The following is a 21537-nucleotide window of genomic DNA, read 5'->3' on the forward strand; positions in this document are numbered from 1 at the left end:
TCAGGGCATCTGTGCACAACGGGGACCCCAACTATCTCCTGCTGTTCTCCTAGCCCCGGGTGGGAATAGCGACTCTCCGGGCAGGGGGCTGGATGGTCCTCGCCTTTATTTGGGTCGGAGAAGCCCGGCCCTTATCCGCCTGCATCCTGAAGGGATGAAAGCTCTGGATACAAGCTCTGCCAGCCCAGGGGGCCGGCATAGGACAGGGGCTGGCCGGTGATTCTTCAGTTTGGGAAGGCTGGAAAAGGAAAGGCGCTGGGGGGACGAGACGGGTGCCATTCCCTCCCCCCTCGCCGTTCCAAGCTCTGTACGCTCCACTGGCTTCCCCCACCCAGCTTTGTAGGGTATAAAACAATCACAGGCGATGCGCCCTGCGCTAACACCACGTCCCACACTCCCCTTGAGCTTTTCTGAATGGCTGCTCCGGGTCTGGGCGTGTGTGGAGAGTTCGAGGGTCATCGATTCATAGGGGCCAGAAGGGCCCCATGTGATGTTCTCGTCTAACACAGGCTGGAGAACTTGCCCCAGATAAAGCCTAAAGCGGATCTGTTAGAAAACCAGCCAATCTTGACTGGGACATGGGCAGCAGTGGAGAATCTAGCACAACCTTTGGCGAATTCTTCCAATGGTTAATTACGCTCGCTGTTAAAATCATTATCTTATTTCCAGTCCGAATTTGTTTCGCTTCAGCTTCCAGCCGTTGGAGCATGTTAGACATTTGCCTGCTAGATGGAAGAGCCAGGCATCAAATATTTGTCCCCGTGTAGATACTTACAGACGGGGATCAAGTCACCCTTCACCTTCTCTTCATTAAGCTCCGTAGGTCGAGCTCTTTGCGTCTGTCATGACCAGGCAGCTTTTCTAAGCCTTTGATCAGTCCCGTGGCTCTTCTCTGAACCTTCTCTAATTTCTCAAGATCCCGTTTGAATCGGGGGGTGCCAGACCTGGACCCCGGATTCCAGCAATGGTTGCACCTGTGCCAAATACGGAGGTGAAATAACCCCTCGGCTCCTACTCGAGATTCCTCTGTTTGTGCATCCTGGGATCACATTAGCCCTTACGCACTGGGAACTCGCATTCAGCGGATTATCCACCCCGATGCGCCGAATCTTGGCAAGAGTCCCAGCTTCCCAGGACAGATTCTCCCATCTGGCTGACGTCCTTTGTTCCTAGATGTCTACATTTACATTTAGCCTTATTAAAACGCGTCTTCTTTGCTTGCGCCCAGTTTCCCGAGCCGTGTAGCTCGCTCTGCATCCGTCCTTGTTGTTATGTATCATTCTCCCCATTTTCATCCTATCTGCCAACTTTTTCAGGGCTGATTTTATGTTTTCTTCCAGGGCCTTGATAAAAATGTGAGATAGTGTAGGGCCAAGAACCAGCCCCTGGAGGACTCCACCGGAACGAGACCTGCTCGCTGACAATTCACCATATACAATTCAATTTTTGAAACCTACCCATCAGCCAAAGTTTAATCCATTTAACAGGCACCATGTTCATTTTGTATCATTCTAATTTTTTAATCAAAAGGTCCTGCGCTACCAACTTAAACACCTTCCAAAGACTAAGTTAAGTATATTATGGCAAAATTGTTACCTTTATCAGCCAAATTTGTAATCTCTAGCAAATTAGTTTGGCAAAATCTATGTTCCATAAACCCACATAGATTTTCACTGATTATCTCACCTGCCTTTCATTCTTTATTCATTAGATCCTGTATCAGCTGCTCCATTATCTTGCCTGGGATCTGTGTCAGCCTGACAGGCCCAGGTCATCCTGTTTACCTTTTTTAAATATTGGCACAACATTCACTGTCTTCCAGTCTTCAGGAACGTCTCCACTGCTCCAAGGTCTATTGATAATCAATATTAACCACTATCAGCTCCTCAGCCAGCTCTTTTAAAACTCTTGGATGCAAGTTCTCTGGACTTGCTGATTTTAAAAATGTCTAAATTTAGTAGCTCCTGTTTAACATCCTCCAGAGATGCTAGTGGAGTGGAAAGAGTGTTATCATCTTCATTAGATGAGATTAGATCATCTTTTTTCCCCAAATACAGAACAGAAATATTTATTGAGCACTTCTGCCTTTTCTGCATTATCATTAATAATTCTACCTTTCCCCTCTAGTAATGGACCAGTACCATTGTTCGGATTCTTTTTGTTCCTAATATATTTTTAAAACTCCTTATCGTCCTTAACTCTACTGGCCACAGAGCTCTCCTTGTGCCCTTTGCTTCCCTTATCAATTTTCTACCATTAATAACTTCTGGTTTATATTCATTACATCAACTTCTCCTTTCTTTCATTTGTTGTATATATTGTTTTATTTTTTTATAGTGCCTTCACTTCCCTTCTTAAACACGTTAGGTTTTTTAACCAGTACGGACTTCTTCTTTGATTGTGTCTTTTGAGACATCTGCTAAGGCATTCTTAAGTGATTCTCAGTTATCATGGACATTTTTCTGATTAAATTCTTCCTCCCAGCTGATTTGGCTGGTGTGCGAGAGCATGCAGCAGTGTGTGCACACATGGTGCAATGAGGTGGATGTGCAGACACAGGGCTGAGTGTGCCAGTGTGGGTATTGAGTCATGGTGTGTGCGTCTAGCAGTGCGTAGAGTCATCTGCGGGTGTCTAGCAGGGAAACTGCAAGTGTCTCTGTGTAGCATGTACTGAATCCAGCCCCCTCCACCCTCCTGCACCCCGTTTCTGCACCCCCATCCCTTTCCCCTGCACCCCCCCATCCCTGGTCCCCGACCCCCGACACCTCAATTCCTGTCCCTGCACCCTCATCGCTTCTCCCCCAACCTACTGTTCTAGTCTATTTATACATTTGTCTGCCACGCCTATCACCATGGCGTCTGGGCACATTCCAGCCAAGCGTTAAGCACCATGGTCCACCTCTGCCCCGGGCTGGTTACTCTCTCAGCCTCTCCCCTATTTCCCAGCCATTTCTTATATAAACACAGGGCAACCGGTATATTATTATTTAAAAAAAAAAAAAAAAGCCACCTACCCAAAGAGGCCGCGCTTCCCGCGTCTCCCTCTGGGGAGAACACGCACCACGAGACAGACATGCAGCCACGTGGCACAGCTGAGCTGCGACGGTGGTGACGGAGGCTGGGGAGCAGAGACAGGCAGGGACGGTTAGTAATTACTCAGTCCCGCCTTGTGTTCAGGGGACTGGATGAGATGACCTAGTGAGGTCCCTTCCGGGCCTACGTTTCTATGATCCTATGGCGTCTGGGGAGCAGGGATGGGGGAGAACCCATCAAAACACGGCCTGAGTTCATGACCCACGTGGGCCGGCAGCAGAGCAAATTAAAGCAGATGCGGGTCATCACCCGCTCAGCTGCTAACAAGCAGCAAACAATCCAGCCCTTCGTCTGTGTCAAAGCACCTGACACTGTCTGTGTTGCCAAGACCTGGTCCTAGACCTGGAGAGGTGCAATACCTACGCACCGGCTGGGCTGCCGTAGCATTCAAGTGTCTGCAAGCCCTAGGATTTTCCCAGGTCACCTCCACTCCAACCCACCTAGCCAGTCAGACCCTGGACCGGACCGTCAGCCTAGATATCACAGCAGAGAACATCACAAGCCAGCGTCTGTCTCGAACGGTGCGTTAGAGCCGCGTGCAGAGGCCGTTCAGCGCTCGGGCCACAGGAAAGACCAACAATACTGGTCTCATTGCCTCCAACAAATCCCAAAGCTGGCTGAAGGACAACTGTCCCCCGCCCGCAGGACGTGGCGTTGAGGTACTGGCCACTCAACGTTGGCTTCGGCCGTGGAAACACCGGTCCCCAAAGCGCTCCGGCCTTTCCCCTCACCCACGTGGGTCTCCTGGGTTTCCTGCCTCCCGGAGCTGGACAAAGTGGTGGGGCGAGGTTCTGTGGCCTGCGACGGGCAGGAGGTGGCACTGGTCAGGCTGGCCTTGGCATCTGGGCTGCGGTGAAGAAGGAAGGGTAGACGAAGGCTGAGTCGGGGCACGGGACGGTTAACGGCTTCATCCCATCGGATTGGTGCAGCCCGCGTCGGCGCCGAGTGCCGGGTGGACTGGAGAACCATTGTCCTGCTTCGCTTCATATTCGCGAAGCCTGCTCAGGCCTCCTGGATCCGCTCTGCCTGCAGCCACCGACCAATGGCCCTGCCGGCCTTTCTCCCAGGGCGGGACGTTCACCCATCCGGATGCGGCACCGCTTCTTTCAGAGACAGCATCGTCTCTTCCCCCTACAGCCCCGCAACCGTCTGACTGTCACAAGGGCTCATCACCGCCGTGGTGCTTCTTTGGGGCTCCGTTGGGAGGGGTGGGGGGGCTCAGCTCTGCCCGATCTGACTCTTTCTTTCTTCACCCCCTCATGCCACAGCCCCTCTTGCTTTCCAGGAGTCGCAGTGCTTTCTCTCTGTGGCTATCCAATTTTCCCTTCTGCCAAATCGAAGTCTCACTGGAACAGCTGTCCGTGTGCCACTCCAGCCAGTCCTCCTATTCAAGACTGGGCCACTTCCCCAAGGGCAGGTCGGGGAACCCAGGCCCTCCCACTAATCTGGTGTCGGCGCCGGGACGCAACAACCCGCACCCAAGGGCAACAACCATGGACTCCGCCCTGGATGTCCTCCTACTCTGCCCTCCACTGGCTTTCTTCTCTCCTCGCCTCTGGGTAAACTCCATCCATCAGGGCCAAGACCCCAGGGGTTCCTGCTCTCTCCTGGCTTTTCTCCTTCTCCCCTCAGTAGACCCACAGATCGCCTCTCTGCAGCCCCTTCTGCTCGCCCTTTCTGGCTTTATACAACCCCTGTCTACCCTGTGACACTGGCTGGATTAGGGTGACCTTGGAGGTGTATTCGGGAGCTCCTACAACCTCCTACATCAATCTCGCATTGGGGGTGTCACGCTGGCTGGATTGGGGGGGCATTTCTTATATTATTTAACATCAATATGTCAAAATCATAATAATTGATAGGAGATGGGCCGTGTCAGGTACCATTAGAGAGGCTGTAATGTGCTAATATAATAATGTTTCTGCTCATGTGTTACATGTGTAATGGAAGTTATGGAGATGTTTGTATCTGTATTTCAACTTGTGCTGTGTTTCTGGGCGACACACCAGACAGGATGGCTGCAGCACCAGCCTGCTTAATAGCCCATTGAGGAAACTCACAGGTAGGATGGGCCCAAGGGGAGAAGCCAGGGACATACCTGATGAGTCACCAGGACTTACTTATGTGACCCTGGACTCCATCTTATTCCTGTAAATTTCCACAGGCAGCAGCATGGCAAAGGCCAAGGGACATAAGGCAGCTGCAAAAGAACCACATCCATTTTGTCTTCAATCGTCAAACTTCACCTAACTCTGGATCAAGTCATCTACAACTGAAGCTGTGAAACAAAGAACCGAGACTCATCCAGATACTGGATGTCACCAGAGGGACTGTACAAGCCTGCAAACGCCACAATTCTAGAAACCTGATGTATCTGGACTTTCAAATCAATTGCATGTGTCTGATTGCTTTAATCCTTTAACATTTCTCTTATCGTTTGTTCCTTTCTTTTTATAATAAACCTTTAGTTTTAGTCACTAAAGGATTGGCTGGCAGCATGGGATTTTGGGTAAGATCCAAACTTACATTGATCTGGTGCTGTGGCTGATCCTTTGGGGTCAGGAGGAACCTTTTTAGTAAAGAGCATAGAGTTTACATAACTGGCCTCTTTACTGGACCTAGTGGCTGATTGGGAGTCGGAGACTGAAATACAGTAAAAGGGGCTGTGTGTATTTTTGTGTTAGCTTCTTGATAACCAGTGTGGGGAATCAGAAGCACTGTTTGTGGCTGGTTGGGAAATCTGACTTCAGTGTCACCCACCAGTGCTGGGAGAATCTGCTCTGCTTTCACAGCCTGCCCTGACCTCGGCGTTTTCAGGTGGCTACCCTGGGCACGAACGAGTCACACATCCCTGCCCAGATGAGCTCCATTTTCAATTAGCCCTTCTGAGCCACCTAAACCCCTTCACAGACAATACAGACGTCCCCCTCACACCAACCAACCTTGGATACTTCAGTCCCAGCCAATTATCCCTGTGGTCAAACCTCGCTTTCCTGAGCTAAGCCAGCTACACGGCATCTAACTGAAGCCCAAATCCTAGAGCCGGCATGATCTGGATTCTGGCAGGACGCGGGATTGAAACTGCTTTAGGCCCGGTCTACACTACAGAGCTAGCATGGCAGAGTCTGAACTACACCATTGTAGACTGAAGAACTCCACCTCCCCGCGCAGCGTGGCATCAAGGGTCAGCGTAGCCAGATCGAGGGGGCGTCGGGGCAGACAGACGACTGTCTCCGGAGCTGCCCACCGTGCCCTGCCCCGCCACGATAAGCGACACCAGCACGCCTGACGAGGCGCGCTGGGCGGACGCACCAAAGCGACGCCATCACCCCAGCGGCGACCTGGCCGGCGTGACTCAGGCCGAGGCAGTTCTTGGGGTGCGAACACGCCCTTCGTGGCGCGGGCGGCCGCTCTCCGGCTGTCAGTGGCTCAAGGACTTCAGTGGGGCTGGAGCATCTGGGGCGAAGCCGGTCCTGGTTAGAGAACAAGCCACCCCTGGGCTGAACAAGTTTGATCCCAGGACGCTGGAGCGAAGGGGGAAGCGCAGGAGAGAGCAGCGAGCCAGGAGCCGCGCTGCCAGGAGCAAGAAGGCGTCTGCAGGGCCCTGAGTCAGCAGGGGAAAAACACAAGGAGCAGGGGCCTAGCGAGCAAGGCTGACGGAGGAGGTTGAAAGGCAGCCAGGAGGTCATGGGAAGCAGACGGCGCCTCTGGGACGAGGGGGGATGTGCCCAGCCAAAACTGGGGGGAGACAGTGGGGAGAGTTTGTTCTGTGTTATTTTAGGCAAACTGGATGGGGCCAGGAGCCTCTATAAACGGGACCCCTTACGGGGATGGTTCGAACAGGGTTTGAACCGTGCAAGTCCTTAAAGAAGGGGACAAGGGGAGCGGGTTGCTGCAGAGCGTCCTCTGGCCACGAGGGGCCGCTGGGGGGGCAGCCGGGGTACGGCACAGCCAGACGTCCAGTCCCGTTGGTCCAGCCCTCTGCTGCAGGGCCCGACGCTCTTGGCCGTGAGAGAGCGTCAGGGGACCAGGCGCATGAGCTACAACAGGCTACCAAGCGATGGGGGTGGGGAAAAGGCTCAGTTCTCTCTCTGGTCCTTTCCGGCAACCGGCTCCAACGCCAACCGACCCATACGGGACCCACAGCTCTGGCTGTCTTCGCCACCGCACCGCCACCACCACCAAGGCAGCCCTGTGCTGGGAAATCCACCCATGAACGAAGGCAGATGACGTTGGACCCGGGCAAGGCAGAGGGGAGGCCGATGGGCGGAGGGAAGTCTCCGTGGGCGGAAGGTTCTCGCGCCACAGACCGGTCGGCTCAGCCCGCTGTCTAGGGGCGCTCTTCGGTTTCTCGCGGAGGCTGGGCTCTTCTGTGCGGCTAGGACAGAGCTCTGTAAAACGCTGAATGGGGCGGAGAAAGTGGAGTTATTTCTACCCCGTTGCTGGACACACAAAGCAGGGGTCACCCAAGGAAATGAACAGGCAGCAGGTTTAGGTGAGGCTTTCTACCGTCTCAACCCTTCCAGACTATCGGAGCCGTTTCTGGGGTCCGATTTGTCCCCTATCCCTCAAATTTAGCCTCCCTTAAAAACAACTCGCTTTAAAAAAAATCAGATACAAAAGTGTCACAGGCCACGATTATTGAAAAATGGCTTCCTTTCTCATTTTTACCACCTAATTATAAAAGAAATCAATCAGAATATAAATATTGTACTTTCATTTCGGCAGGCAGCATATAGAGCCGTCGAAACCAGTTACAGGTCTGCGTGAAATCTGAGTTTGCGCTGACTTCACTCGTGTTTTTCATGTAGCCAGCCGTAAAACTCAGCAAATGCCTAGATGAATTGGTGTGCCCCCTGGAAGATCTCTGCGTACCCCCAGGGGGACGTGGGTCCCTGGTTGAGAGCCACTGCGCTCGGAGACTTCGTCCCATCGTGGTAAACAACGTGCATGCCTCAGTTACGCCTGCCTTCATCGCCGCTGGGCTGGAGAAGAGCAACACAATTCCCACTTCACTTGGGAACCTCGAGCGAGCACAAAGCGGTGCGGCATGTCTCCTCCACACGCCAGGCTCCCCATGAGCCCCTCACCCCCGTCCTCCGCTCTCTGCATTGGCTCCCCACCGAATTTCGAATCAAGCCCCAGGTCTCTGTCCTTATCCTCCATGGCTTAGACCCAAGGATGCCTAAAGGAAAGTTTAGAAACCAGGGACAAAGAGCGTGGTCACCAGCGAGACGCACAAGGATAAGAGTAAAGCTTGTCTGTGCCGCAGACAGACCCTTCTGCGGGTCCAATCTGAGACCTGGAAATGACCTCCGCACACACATCCCCAGAAACTCAGGGCCGTCACAAACCCCTCCTGGGTTTCCACTCCACGGGCAGGGCCCATTTCTGTGACCTGCCTCCTAAGCCGTAACCACACAGCAACAGGGACCGGGAGAGAAATAACCAGGAGAAAAGGAAACCTATGCAAAGGAGACGTTGCGATGCACGCGCTTCCGCCCCCCCCCCCCTCCACCCCCCCAGGGGCAGAGGAGCAGAGAACAAACAACTCGTGACCGGCGTTAGTCACGCTGCTTCGGGCCCAACGGAAACGGGCTTTGCGAGAGAGCACGGAATAAACACCCGTCTAGGAGGGTGAAATAGAATCCCGGCTTCCCACTCTCCTGGGCCCCCCCTCCCGGGTCCCGGACGCCCTGCACCCCAGCCCTGGCTTCCCGCCCCCTGCACCCCCCATCCTTGCTCCCCAGGCCCTTGCACCCCATGCCTGTTCCCCTGCTTCTTGCTACGCGAACCCCTGCGCTTTCTAGTCAATTAGCATAAAGAAGGATTCCCACCCCCTCCCCCAGCAGGGACACCTGGTGGCTAGGTAGGGTAATGCACAGGGTGTCTCCCCCTTCCCCAGCAGGGACACCTGGTGGCCAGGTGGGGTAAAGCACAGGGCATCTTTTCCCCCCCAAGGAGCAATGCTGTGCCTGGCTCACGTCCCCCCCTCCCCCGCCCCTGCCTGCTTGCTGCACGTTCCTATGGGCCTGCCTGTTTCAAAAAGACAAGTGCTCCCCCCACCCCAAAAAAGTGTGTGGGGGGAGCAGGCAGGGAGCCACTTTCCCGGGGACACCCAGAAAAGAATCGCCTTGCGGGGGGGGGGGGGGGGGACACACCAAGATCTGAATCCCGCCAGGGAACCCACTGGGCGGGGGGGGAATCTCTGACACAGCCCTACTGTGCCAAAGTCAGGGCCTGGGGGGCATGCCTGGCGGGGCAGGAGCTGTGAGGCTTTCCCTCCACCCCGCCCCCCGTTACCGCACTGGCGTGCTCTCCCTCCCCACCCCCCCCACACGCTGCCTGTCCCTCCCTGAAAAGGCAGGGCCCCAGGAACTCAGCCTGTGCCTCCTCCAGCATGCCTCTCTCCTCCCCCCCCCCACTGCCCTGCCTGCCCCATTGCTCTCGGTTCAGTGTTAGCAAGCCCAGCCCTGCAATACGTCCCCCCATCCCGCCCTCCCCATCCCCACAGAGCTCTAGGGGGCGCTGTGCTGCAGGGAGCGGGGCGGGAGCGCTCTCCCCTGGCAGTCAGGGCCAGCCCCAAGGACCCAGGGTGGCGCTAGGGGGTGCGGGGCTGCTGGGAGCGAGGCAGATTCCAGTTGTGGCGACACTCATCAGCCTCCCTGAATTCCTCCTGGATTTCCAGTTCGAGTCAGTGGGTCACATTTTCACTTAGGCCCCCCCCCCCCCCCCCCCCAAAATATTCTTACCCTCTTTCAGGCCTGAACTTGGTTTTCCTGTGAACTTTTTTAAAAAGCTGCTTTGTTCAATCCCAGAGGTGGCTGCATCTCAGTGTTGGGTGAGGGTTTCTTGTGTAACCAGCTGCCCCGCCCTAGAGGTGGCTGCATCTCAGCACTGGGCGAGGGACCTCTGTATAAACAGCCAACCCACCCCAGAGGTGGCTGCATCTCAGTATCGGGTGAGGCTTCCCTGTGTAACCAGCCACTCTACCCCAGAGGTAGCTGCATCTCAGCACTGAGCAAGGAATCCTTGTATAAACAGCCGTCCTGCCCCAGAGGTGGCTGCATCTCGGTGTTGGGCGAGGGATCCCTGTATAAACCACCCCCGTGCCCCACCCCAGAAACAGCTGCATTTCAAGGGCAGGAATGGGGAATGACTCTTCTCTGTAAGGCTGGCCAAGTAGCTGAGGAAACAGGGGGGGTGAGGGCGCCAGTGAAATCTGAACAATGAACTGAGGAAAGGCGCGAAAGAGGACGGAGAAGTGTGCTGCAGAGGAAGACGGACCTACCCTTTCCCTGACGGCACGAAAGGAGGTGTCTGGCACCGGAGCTGGAACAGATTTGGCGATGCAGGGCCATGAAAAGGGCTGGTACGGGGCACAGATTGCCCTCCCCGCCCTGCTTCCAGACTGCTTTTCCCCTGACCAGCCTTGCCCTTGGGTGATGAGTCCCAGCCCAGGCTCTGTGGTTTCAGCAGGCCGGGCCTGAAATGCTTCCCACGCCTGATGTCTGCCGCGGCTAGTTTACCAGATCACTGCATGGGTGGCCGTCCAAGGAGAAAAAAAAATTTCAGCCGACATCTTCCCACCACCAACAAGCTGGAGAACAGAAAAACCCATGAGGCCAGTCATAAACGGGCCCCAGGCTAGCCCGGCTTCCCACGTACCTCCTTAAAAGCTACTGGACTATGATCCAATTGGCCTGATCCAAGGGAAAGTTCTGATCATCTGTGGTTTGGTGCAGGAATGCAAGAAAACCATTGCAGGGGGGTTTCAATCTTCTGTCGAATTCTAGTGCAACCTGGCTGTCATTTTGGGGGCGCTTTTTCCGGTCCATGTTGCTGCTGCTTTCCAGCCTGTTTCATTTCAGCCGTGGAGAATCAGTGGGAACATGAGCCGGGACCAACACAGCTAACGCAATACTGGGGAATATAAATAGGGGAATCTTGAGTAGAAGCCAGGAGGACTTTGTACCTCTTAATCACAGCCACTGCTGGGATCCTAGGTCCAGTCCTGGGGCCCCCAATTCAAGAAGGAGGTAGATAAATTGGAGAGAGGTCAGAGAAAAGCCATGAGAACGATTAAAGGGTTAGAAAACCGGCCGCAGAGTGGTAGAGTCAGAAAGCTCCATCTATTTAGCTTAATAAAGAGAAGGTGAAGAGGTGATTTGATCCAAGTCTATAAATGTCTACAAGTATCTGATAACGGGCTCTTCAGTCTAGCAGACAAAGGTCCAACATGATCCCAGGGCTGGAAGGAAGCCGAAACTAGGCAAATTCAGACGGAAAATAAGGCATACATTTTTAACGGTGAGAATAAATGTAATCACTGGAACAATTTCCCCCAAAGGTCATGGTCAATTCTCCATAGAATCATAGAAGATGAGGGTTGGAAGGGACCTCAGGAGGTATCTGGTCCATCCCCTGCTCAAAGCATGACCAACCCCACCTAAACCATCCCAGCCAGGGCTTTGTCAAGCCACAGCTTAAAAACCTCTAAAGATGGAGATTCCCCCACCTCCCTAGGTAACCCATTCCAGTGCCTCACCACCCTCCTAGGGACAAAGTTTTGCCTAATATCCAACCTAGACCTGCCCCACTGCAACCTGAGACCATTGCTCCTAGTTCTGTCATCTGCCCCCACCGAGAACAGCCTAGCCCCATCCTCCCTGGAACCCCCTTTCAGGTAGTTAAAGGCTGCTATCAAATCCCCCCTCATTCTTCTCTTTTGCAGACTAAACAAGCCCAGTTCCCTCAGCCTCTCCTCATAAGTCTTATGCTCCAGCCCCCTCATCATTTTTGTTGCCCTCCGCTGGACTCTTTCCAATTTGTCCACATCTTCTTGTAGTGGGGGGCCCAAAACTGGACACAATACTCCAGGTGCAGCCCCACCAGTGCTGAATAGAGGGGAATAATCACTGCCCTCCATCTGCTGGCAATGCTCCTACTAATGCAGCCCAATATGCCGCTAGCCTTCTTGGCAACCAGGGCACACTGCTGCCTCCTGTCCAGCTTCTTATCCACTGTAACCCCCAGGTCCTTTTCTGCAGAACTGCTGCCTAGCCCGTTGGTCCCCAGTACGTCCATCACTGACAATTCGTCGATCAAGACTGGTTGTTTCTCTAAAAGATTTGCTTCAGCTTTTACTTCGGGGCAGTTCTCCGGCCTGCATTACGCAGGAGGTCTGAGAGCACAATTTTGAATCTATGGATTTTCATTGTCAAATAATTAGCCCCGATCTTCCTCCACGCAAGCTAGCCACCCAAAGCACAGGAGGTAAGGCCACGCCCATCAAAACTTCTTTTTTTTCCCCAACTGAAAACAGTTTTAGCAACAGGGTGGGAATTTTTCAAGTTTTCATTGGTGGGGAGGGGGGAAAAAGCCAATAACTTTGCGAGTTGGGGGGAGTTGGGTTTTTTTGGCTCGGGGGGGGGGGGGCTTTTGGGTTGGCTGGTTTTTGTATGCGTGTTTATGTTTTGTTATGTTGTTAGCCACCCCGCACAAAAAAATCCTTTTTCCTACTAACGAAACCAGGGTGTATATGTTTATTTATGTATTTGATTGGTGGTTCGGGGTGGGTTAAAAAAGCACCAATACCTACGAAAGGAGAGAGCCAGTGAAAGGTTTCAATGTAAATTTTGAGTGTTCTGTGCTTCGTGGAGGGGCATTGGATATTTGTTGTCGATGATTTCGGGGCTTCCACTGAAGAACTGAAAATGTTTCATTTTCATCTCTTTTTGGAGGGGGACTCCAGGAATTATTTATCACCATCCAGCCCTCATGACCCCGTCTGTGATTTCGGCACATGGCGCAGCATATGTGCAAGCGACGTCTGGAGTACCGTTAACACCCCTCCTGATTCTGTGGGTTTCTAAATAATTCAGACTAATTAATGCAGTGGCAGGGTTTTTGTTTTTTGGGTTTTTTGGGGGTGGGAGGGGGAGGGAGGCTAAACCTACAGGGAAAAAATGGAATGTAACAAAAGTTCAGGGGGGAAAATCTCCTGGTCGTTTGAAATTTGCTACAAAAATTGCGGGGGACGGAGTTAGGTTTATAAAGTCTGGTGACTTGGGTTCATCTGACCTGCCCTATATATTAAGAACCTTCATTTTTAGTTTCCTCTGATTGTCATGTGAATTTCGGCCCACTCCAGTGGATGAAAATGCTGATTACATTCAGAAAACCCGATACACGGCGGTAGGCAGCTGGGTTTCTGATAATAGACAAGGAGTGGAAGGTAACCTCTTTTCTTGGACCATTTTGTGGCGGTCAAAGAGACAGCTTTCAAGCGACGCAGAGATCTTCTTCCGGTCTAGGACGGATGTAGCTAAATACAAGGTGTGGCAGATTGTTTGTGTTTATAAGAAGTTAGCCTAAGTGTAAATACAAGACTGTCAAAGTGAAACAACCTTGTGGAAGATCCATGCAAACCTGTGAGCGTGTTAAATAAACCACAACATTAAACTGCTTTGACTTTCAAAACACGCACTTTTCTCTATTTGTCGCTTTATTTCCACCCTCCTGTCCCCTCATCTGAACCCCGGTGTTTGCCTAGAAGATTGTGACATGAATTATTTGCACAGATTTTCATCCTTCTTTTAATTATTATTGTTGTAATAAGTGTGACATTAATTATTTGCAGATTTTCATCCTTATGATGATTATTATTATTATTATTACTATTATTATTAATTATCATGAACACTGATGAATTCTCAGGAAATTTTAAACAAACTGAAAACCCCGGGCCTCTCCCATTCAATTTTTACTCAGCTCCCCTCTGGATTCAACTCAGTAAAAACCATTTAAAATAAAAGGGGTGAAAAGCAAAGCAAAATTATTTGATCGACACACTTTTTGGGAAGGGTTTTTCATCCCAATTCACAATGGAGGGGAAAAGATGTTTTTCCTGGGAGAGAAACACCATTTGCCAACCATCTTTCACGCCATTGCTCCTCTCTTGACTCCAGATGAACCAACCTGTGGTGGTTAAACATGCCATCTAGCTGCATTGGAAGCTGGCTGTGACCACATGGGATACCTCACTGGAAATTGACCATGCTGAAATCACTTCTATGTAGTTGGTTCCATGGTGTAATGGTTAGCACTCTGGACTCTGAATCCAGCAATCTGAGTTCAAATCTCAGTGGAACCTCACAGGTGCCTTTTTTGGGGTTTAAAAACCTGGCTGAATTTGCACAACTCTCCAAGTTCACAGAAACTGGGTAGGGGGGAAATTCCCAAAGGCTGAATTTTTTGCCATTAAGAAAATTCAAAACTTTATGCTCAGTGTTTCTGGAGGGAACAGACAAAGATGCAAATAACCATTATAAAGGGCAGGACCTTTAATTTTAGTCAACAGTAAATAGAAACTAGACAGGAAGGAGGGAACCAGAGAACATAAACATGGAGAAGGAAAGAGAACACCAGAGGAACAGCTGATGGGGTATTTTTCTTTCTTAGCCATTGCCTCTTGAGATGCTACTTACAGGCTAGCTGAAATAGTTCAGTTGGGAGCATGTTATATGAGCGATCTCAAGCTTTGGTTATACTGGTGATCTCTGGTTTTGGCAGGACCCTTTTTAAATCCATTTCACCCAAAGGGAGGTGAGCCTCCCTTCATACAAATACCCAGCCAGTCCTGGGAATCTGTCACAGTTTCCTGTCCCAAAGTTAGGCACGGTTCCATAAAGCCTCAGACCCCGGAGTCACGTGATTCAGAGAGAAGGACCACATCCCAAAAAAAGGCACTTCTCAACCTTTGTGGATACATTGATTTATATTTATTGAACTGTCTTAGGTGGGACCCTTAAATCACCTGGCCTGAGTTCCTCTGCACCACAGGACCATCGATGTATTGAGCTAAAGCCTCCTCCAGAAAAGCCACGAGGAAAGGGTTTCGTTTTGATGGCTCCAGGATGACTTTTGTTTGTGAACTACTTGGAGATTCAAATTTCTCCCCCCACAATTCAGGGTCTGAAACATTTTCTTGTTTCCTTGGGTCTTCAACCACCCTCTCGTGACGGGAAATCCATTTCCAAACAGCCCTACTAACTCCGTATGGCTCCCCTCTTGACTCAAAAAGAGCCTATCCTAGTTTGGTAGTTGTGTGGTTGGTTAAACCCACCTTTGTCCCTCACAGAAAATCAGATGTGACCCAATTACCTACCCACAGCTGCTTCCAGGGTGCAGTGGTTAGCCATCCGACCCATAAAATCTGAGTTCAAATCTCGGTGGGGCAAATACGCAGAGGCTGCCATTTCTTCGAGGAAGACATTTCAAAAATGAAGACTGTGTTTCTGAAGGGAATGGGCGACGCTTCAACAGAAAAGTACAAAGGTCGCCTGCCTCAGCTTTGACTCTCGCTGCAGCCTTTGGCCGGGACTCCGAGGATCTTGCTCCAGCTCTGGCTTTGCCCATTGGCTCTGTATCTTTCCTCCAGCTCCATTCCTGGACTCTGACCACTAGGCATGATTGCCCCCACCCTGATCCTTGACACATCAAAAGCCCATGGGAGTTAGGCTCCGAGATGCCCAAGTCTCTTTTGAAAATGGACTGTAGGCTCCTCAGTCACCTAGGCACTTTGAAAATGTTACTCCTTGGCCTATTCTGTCTGTCGTCACACAGGCGTCTCATCATTTCTGGCCCCCTCTCTAGTCCAGTTGGCTCTTTTCTGAGTGGGGTGAGAGGTAATACCGGAGGGTAATCTGGGCCAGTAACAATTTTTCCTGCCCATGTTAATAATCCCTAACACGTAGTGAGCCCATTTCAGCAGCCAATCTCAAAGCACTTTAAAAAGGTGGTCTGAAGCAATAGCCCTTTTTCACAGCTGGGGAAACTGAGGCACGGGGGGAGGGGAGGGGAGAAAGTGACATGTTCAAAATCACCCAGCAGGGCCCAGCTCTGCTCGTGGTAGTTTGTTGGTCTTGCTCGCTAGAGTTTCAGGTTGCTGTTGAAAAGGGGAAAGGAAAGTCTCTGGCCTTTGTTGATCCACAGGAAAGCTGGCAAACGTGACCCAGGCGGAACAGATGCACCGATGCTGCCTGAGTCTGCTGACAGCCTGAGCTAATGGCTCGGTAAACCAAGTGGCATCACAGACTCCGACAGCGCGAGAAAGATTAACATCTCCAAGTGTCTCCTTGCACTCACGGATCAGAAACACCCTCCCTCTCTCCCCGAAGGAAACCCATCTCTCTCTCTCTGTTCGTTTAGTTCATAAAGACATCAACCTATGCAGGCAGCTCAGGGCGAGTTGGCCTGGCTTATGGGCCCTGTCGACCTAGGAAGTGGGATGCTCTGTGAATCTGAAAAAATGCTGGCCTGCATTGAACTGATTATCATATTTGGGGTCAGGAAGGAATTTTTCCCCCCAGATCAGAGGGGCAGAGACCCTGGGGTTTTTTTGGTTTTTTTTTTTGCTTTCCTCTGCAGCCTGGGGTGCAGGTCGTTCATTGGTTTAAATGAAGAGTAAACGGCGGTGTAGAATCATAGAATATTACAGCTGGAAGGGACCTCAGGAGGTATCTAGTCCAACCCCCTGCTCAAAGCAGGACTAACCTCAGCTATATCATCCCAGCCAGGGCTTTATCAATCCTCAGCTTAAAAACCTCCAAGGATGGAGATTCCCCCACCTCCCTAGGTAACCCATTCCAGTGCTTCACCACCCGTCTAGTGAAAAACTTTTTCCTAATGTCCAACCTTGACCTCCCGCCCTGCAACTCAAGACCGTTGCTCCTTGTTCAGTCATCTGCCACCACCGAGAACAGCCTAGCCCCATCCTCCCTGGAACCCCCTTTCAGGTAGTTAAAGGCCGCTATCAAATCCCCCTCATTCTTCTCTTTTGCAGACTAAACAAGCTCAGTTCCCTCAGCCTCTCCTCATAAGTCCTGTGCTCCAGCCCCCTCATCATTTTTGTTGCCCTCCGCTGGACTCTCTCCAACTTGTCCACATCCTTTTTGTAGTGGGGGGCCCAAAACTGGGCACAATATTCTAAATGTAGCCTCACCAATGCCAAATAGAGGGGAATAATCACTTCCCGTGACCTGCTGGCAATGCCCCTCCTAATGCAGCCCAATATGCCATTAGCCTTCTTGACAACCAGGGCACACTGCTGACTCATCTCCAGCTTTTTATCCACTGTTACCCCCAGATCCTTTTCTGCAGAGCTGCTGCCTAGCTCGTCGGTCCCCAGTCTATAGCTGTGCATGGGATTCTTCCTTCCTAAGTGGAGGACTCTGCACTTTTCTTTGTTGAACCTCCTTAGATTTCTTTTGGCCCAATCCTCCAGTTTGTTTAGGTCACTCTGTATCCTATCCCTACCTTGCAGGGTATCTACCACTCCCCCCAGCTTAGTGTCGTCCTCAAACTTGCTGAGGGTGCAATCTACCCCATCCTCCAGATCATTAATGAAGATGTTGAACAAAACCGGTCCCAGGACCGACCCCTGGGGAACTCCGCTTGTGACCGGTTGCCAGCTAGACATGGAGCCATTGATCACTACTCGTTGAGCCCTATGCAGGATCGTGTGACGCGGGCTGGATTAGGAGGACATTTAGGATATTATTTAACATCGATATGTCAAAATCATCATAACTCTTGGGAGATGGGCAGTGTCAGGTACCTCTAGGAAGGCTAGACTGCAAAGTAAGATGATGATGTTTCTGCTCATGTGTTATGTGTGTATTGGAAGTTAGGGACATGTTTGCTGTATCTGTATGTCAACTTGTGCTGTGTGTCTGGGCGACACCCCAGACAGGATGGCTGCAGCACTAGTCTGCTTAATGGCCCATTAAGGAAACCGCACAGGTGCGATGGACCCAGGGGGAGAAGCCAGGGACACACCTGATGAGTCACCAGGACTTAATCATGTGACCCTGGACTCCATTTTATTCCTGGAAATTTCCACAAGCAGCATGGCACAGACCAAGGGACATAAAAGGCAGCTGCACCACGTCCATTTTTTTTTTGTATTCACTCTTCAGTCTTCACCTACCTCTGGATCAACTCATCTGCAACAGAAGCTGTGAAATGAAGGACCGAGACCCAGCCAGGTACTGGAGGTTCACCAGAGGGACTATACAAGCCTGCAAACTCAATTGTACTGAAAACCTGATATAGATGGACTTTCAAATCAATTGCATGTGTCTGATTGCTTTAATCCTTTAACATTTCTCTTACAGTTTGTTCCTTTCTTTGTATAATAAACCTTTAGTTTTAGTTACTAAAGGATTGGCTGGCAGCGTGGGATTTTGGGTAAGATCCAAACTTACATTGCTCTGGTGCTGTGGCTGATCCTTTGGGGTCAGGAGAAACCTTTTGGTAAAGAGCAGAGAGTTTAAATAACTGGTCTCTTTACTGGACCTAGTGGCTGATTGGGGGCCAGAAACTGAAATGCAGTAAAGGGGCTGTGTGTATTTTTGTTTTAGCTTCTTGATAACCCGTGTAGGAAATCAAAAGCATTGTTTGTGGCTGGTTGGGAAATCTAAATTCAGTGTCACCCACCAGTGTTAGGAGAATCTGCTCTCCTTTTGCAACCTGCCCTGATCTCGGCATTTTCAGGTGGCTGCCCTAGGCACGGACGGGTCACAGGTGGATTCTCAAATCATGATTTGAGGCTATCAGTAATTCAGGCAGATGAGGGGTGTATGACCAGAGCGGGGGGGGGGGATGATCTGCAGCCTGCAATGTGCAGGAGGTTGAAGCGCATGATTATGATGGTGCCTTCAGGCATTGGAGTCTCTGAAAGAAATTTTTAAAAACCCGTACGTACTAATGGAGTCTTGAAGGCTGCACTGTCAGAACAAACAAGTGCTGATCGAGGAAGTGAGTTACCCAGACACATGCAGCTAGCTAGGGAAAAGGTTTGGAAGAATGGGTTTAATCCCGCTGGTTACTAGTATTTATTTCTATCGCAGCAACGTCTACTGGGGCTGTTCCCAAACTTGGGCTGTGGCCGTACGTGGGGTCGCTTCATCAGCAGCTGGGGGTCACAGCCATCCTGAGCATGCAGACAATGCCATTTTACAAACGGGCCTCCTCCGCACAAAGCGTGACCTCGCACGCGATTTTGCTCTACAAAACGGCACCCTGCAGGCAGCGTGACCTCGCACGTGTGTGAGATGAGGCAGCCCAGCGGGCGCCGTTTTTGGAAAGCGAAACGTCCGTCTCCTGGCGGGGCGTGACCTCGCACGTGTGGGGAGTGGTCTCGCACATACTGTGCGTGTGCAGTCACACGGCGGGGAGGGCACCGTTTTTCAACAGCAACTTCCATGCCGTCTAGGGGTCCGGGGGAAACAACGCAGCTGAAAAACGGGGTCATGCAGGGAAAATGTTTGGGAACCGCTGGGCTACTGGAGCCGGTCTTGGGCCAGCCCGGTTGCGCTGGTGGCGGTACAAAACCAGAACAAAAAGGGTATTCCCTGCCCAGAAGACCTGGTGAGAAGAGGTGACTCCACAACTAGTTCTTCTGTGAATTGATCGTGTCAGCAACAAAAATCGGTTTTACGTCAGGACTGAAAACAAGCCTGTTTGGTGCATCAAAAAGAAAAGGAAGTTTGTTTTTGGCTCAAAGAAAACGCTGCGTTTCAACAAACTGGTGACGTTTTGTTTCCATCTGGACCGGTCTTTGGAGGTTTTTTTGCAAAAAAAAAAAAAGAAATGAAATGAAAGCAAAGGAACGTTTTGAAAGGAAAAAAGTGAAATGTTTCATTGCAAAAGCCTTGAAATTAGGGTGAGCAGATGTCCCTGTTTTATAGGGACAGACCCAGTATTCGGGGCTTTTTCTTATATAGTTGTCTCTTACCCCCGATCCTCTGTCCCGATTTTTCACACTTGCTATCTGGTCATGCTAGTTGAAATAAAATATTGTGGGACATCCCCCCTCCCAAATGGACAGTCAGACAGCATCAACACAAATTCATGAAACATTTCAGTGTGGATGAAACTGCTCTTTTCACCCCCCATCCCCCCCCCAAAAAAATTAGCCCAATAAAGTCACGCAGCAGTATTCTTCATGCATGATCATTTTTAGCCCTTCATCAGCCATAGATACCTTCATCTCTGTGACCGCTTGTGGGGTGGGGGGGAAAGGCAAAATTATAGTCCGATGTGTTGATTCTTTTAGTTACAAAATTCATTGATATTCAGGCCAGATGGGACCGCGGTGGAAATCTGGGCTGCCGTCCTGCATAACCCACTTTTACCCCATGAGCCCCGCATCAAGGGTAACTTCGTCTGAGTGAAAGCAGAGCTGTTGGGGGGGGAAAAACCCAGTTCATGCACTGTGACTTGGACTCAGAATACAGGCTTCAAAGACCAGGATGCTGATGATTATGGCAGAGAGCAAATCCCTGAATTAATGCTCAGAGACTGCGGGCCTCTTCCCACAGAAGGATTCTGGGGACATCCGACTGGATAGTTCTTGCACATGAGAACTTATGCCCCTTTCCCCACCCCTACCAAATAGTGCGTAGCAGGAAGTAGAACCGACCAGCAAATTGCTCTGCCAGACCATAAACACGGAAAAGGAAGTGGATAAAAATGCTGCGATCGGTTTCCCACAGAGCCCTTTTGTCTGACTGAAAAACACCATCGGAAACTCCACACTGATGAATTTATCCTTCCTAGGATTGTCCTAGCCTGTGACTGGGGGACAATTGTCATCAATAATTCTCCGATGCCCAGTTTGGGATTAAAATATTATTAAATATATGGGAAAAATTGCATAATGATTGCAATTAAATAAGATTAAGAGGGTTAATTCAAAAGCAAAGGAGAAAAGAACAGATTTGAAACCAGGTGCCAGGATTTAAAAATGTGGAGATTATAAACTGAAGTTGGACCCCTGGGATCATCTAGTCTGATCTCCTGTATAACACAGGGCTTGCCTGAATTAATTCCTGATGAAACCAGAGCAAATCTTTTAGGGGGAAAAAACATCCTCTCTGGATTGAAAAATTGCCAGGGTTGGAGAATCACTCTCAGCTCTTGATCAGGCATTCCAGGAGTTAATTCTCCCGGCTTTTAGAAATTTGCCCCTTAATTTCCAGTAGGGTGACCAGACAGCAAGTGTGAAAAATCAGGACGGGGGATATAGGTGCCTATATAAGTAAAAGCACCGAAATATCAGGACTGTCCCTATAAAATGGGGACATCTGGTCACCCTAATTTCCAGTCTGAATTTGTCTCCTTCCAACTTCAGGCCATCCGATCCTGTTAGATCAGTCGCTGTCAACTTTTCCTACTTTCGCCCTTTCAGGAGTCTGAGTTGTCCTGCATTCCCCCGTGTCACCTCACTTAAAAACAACTTGCTTACAAAAATCAAACACAAAAATACAAAAGTGTCACAGCTCGCGGTGACTGGAAAAACTGCCGCCTTTCTCATTTGTACCATATCATTATCAAATAAATCAACTGGGAGGTCAATATTGTACTTACAGTTCAGTG

The 21537-nt window shown here is 50.6% G+C and overlaps 1 non-coding gene across 1 annotated transcript; it reads left to right on the plus strand.

Annotated features, from left to right (window-relative positions):
- Positions 1-14176: 14176 nt before the first annotated feature.
- On the plus strand, positions 14177-14248 carry TRNAQ-CUG (transfer RNA glutamine (anticodon CUG)). The gene has a single exon. It is a non-coding gene; the product is annotated as a tRNA-Gln (tRNA).
- Positions 14249-21537: the final 7289 nt, after the last annotated feature.

This window comes from Emydura macquarii, unplaced genomic scaffold, assembly GCF_026122565.2.
Source record: "Emydura macquarii macquarii isolate MOO-44397 ecotype Brisbane River unplaced genomic scaffold, CSIRO-AGI_Emac_v2 contig_1781, whole genome shotgun sequence".
NCBI classification, from domain to species: Eukaryota; Metazoa; Chordata; order Testudines; family Chelidae; genus Emydura; species Emydura macquarii.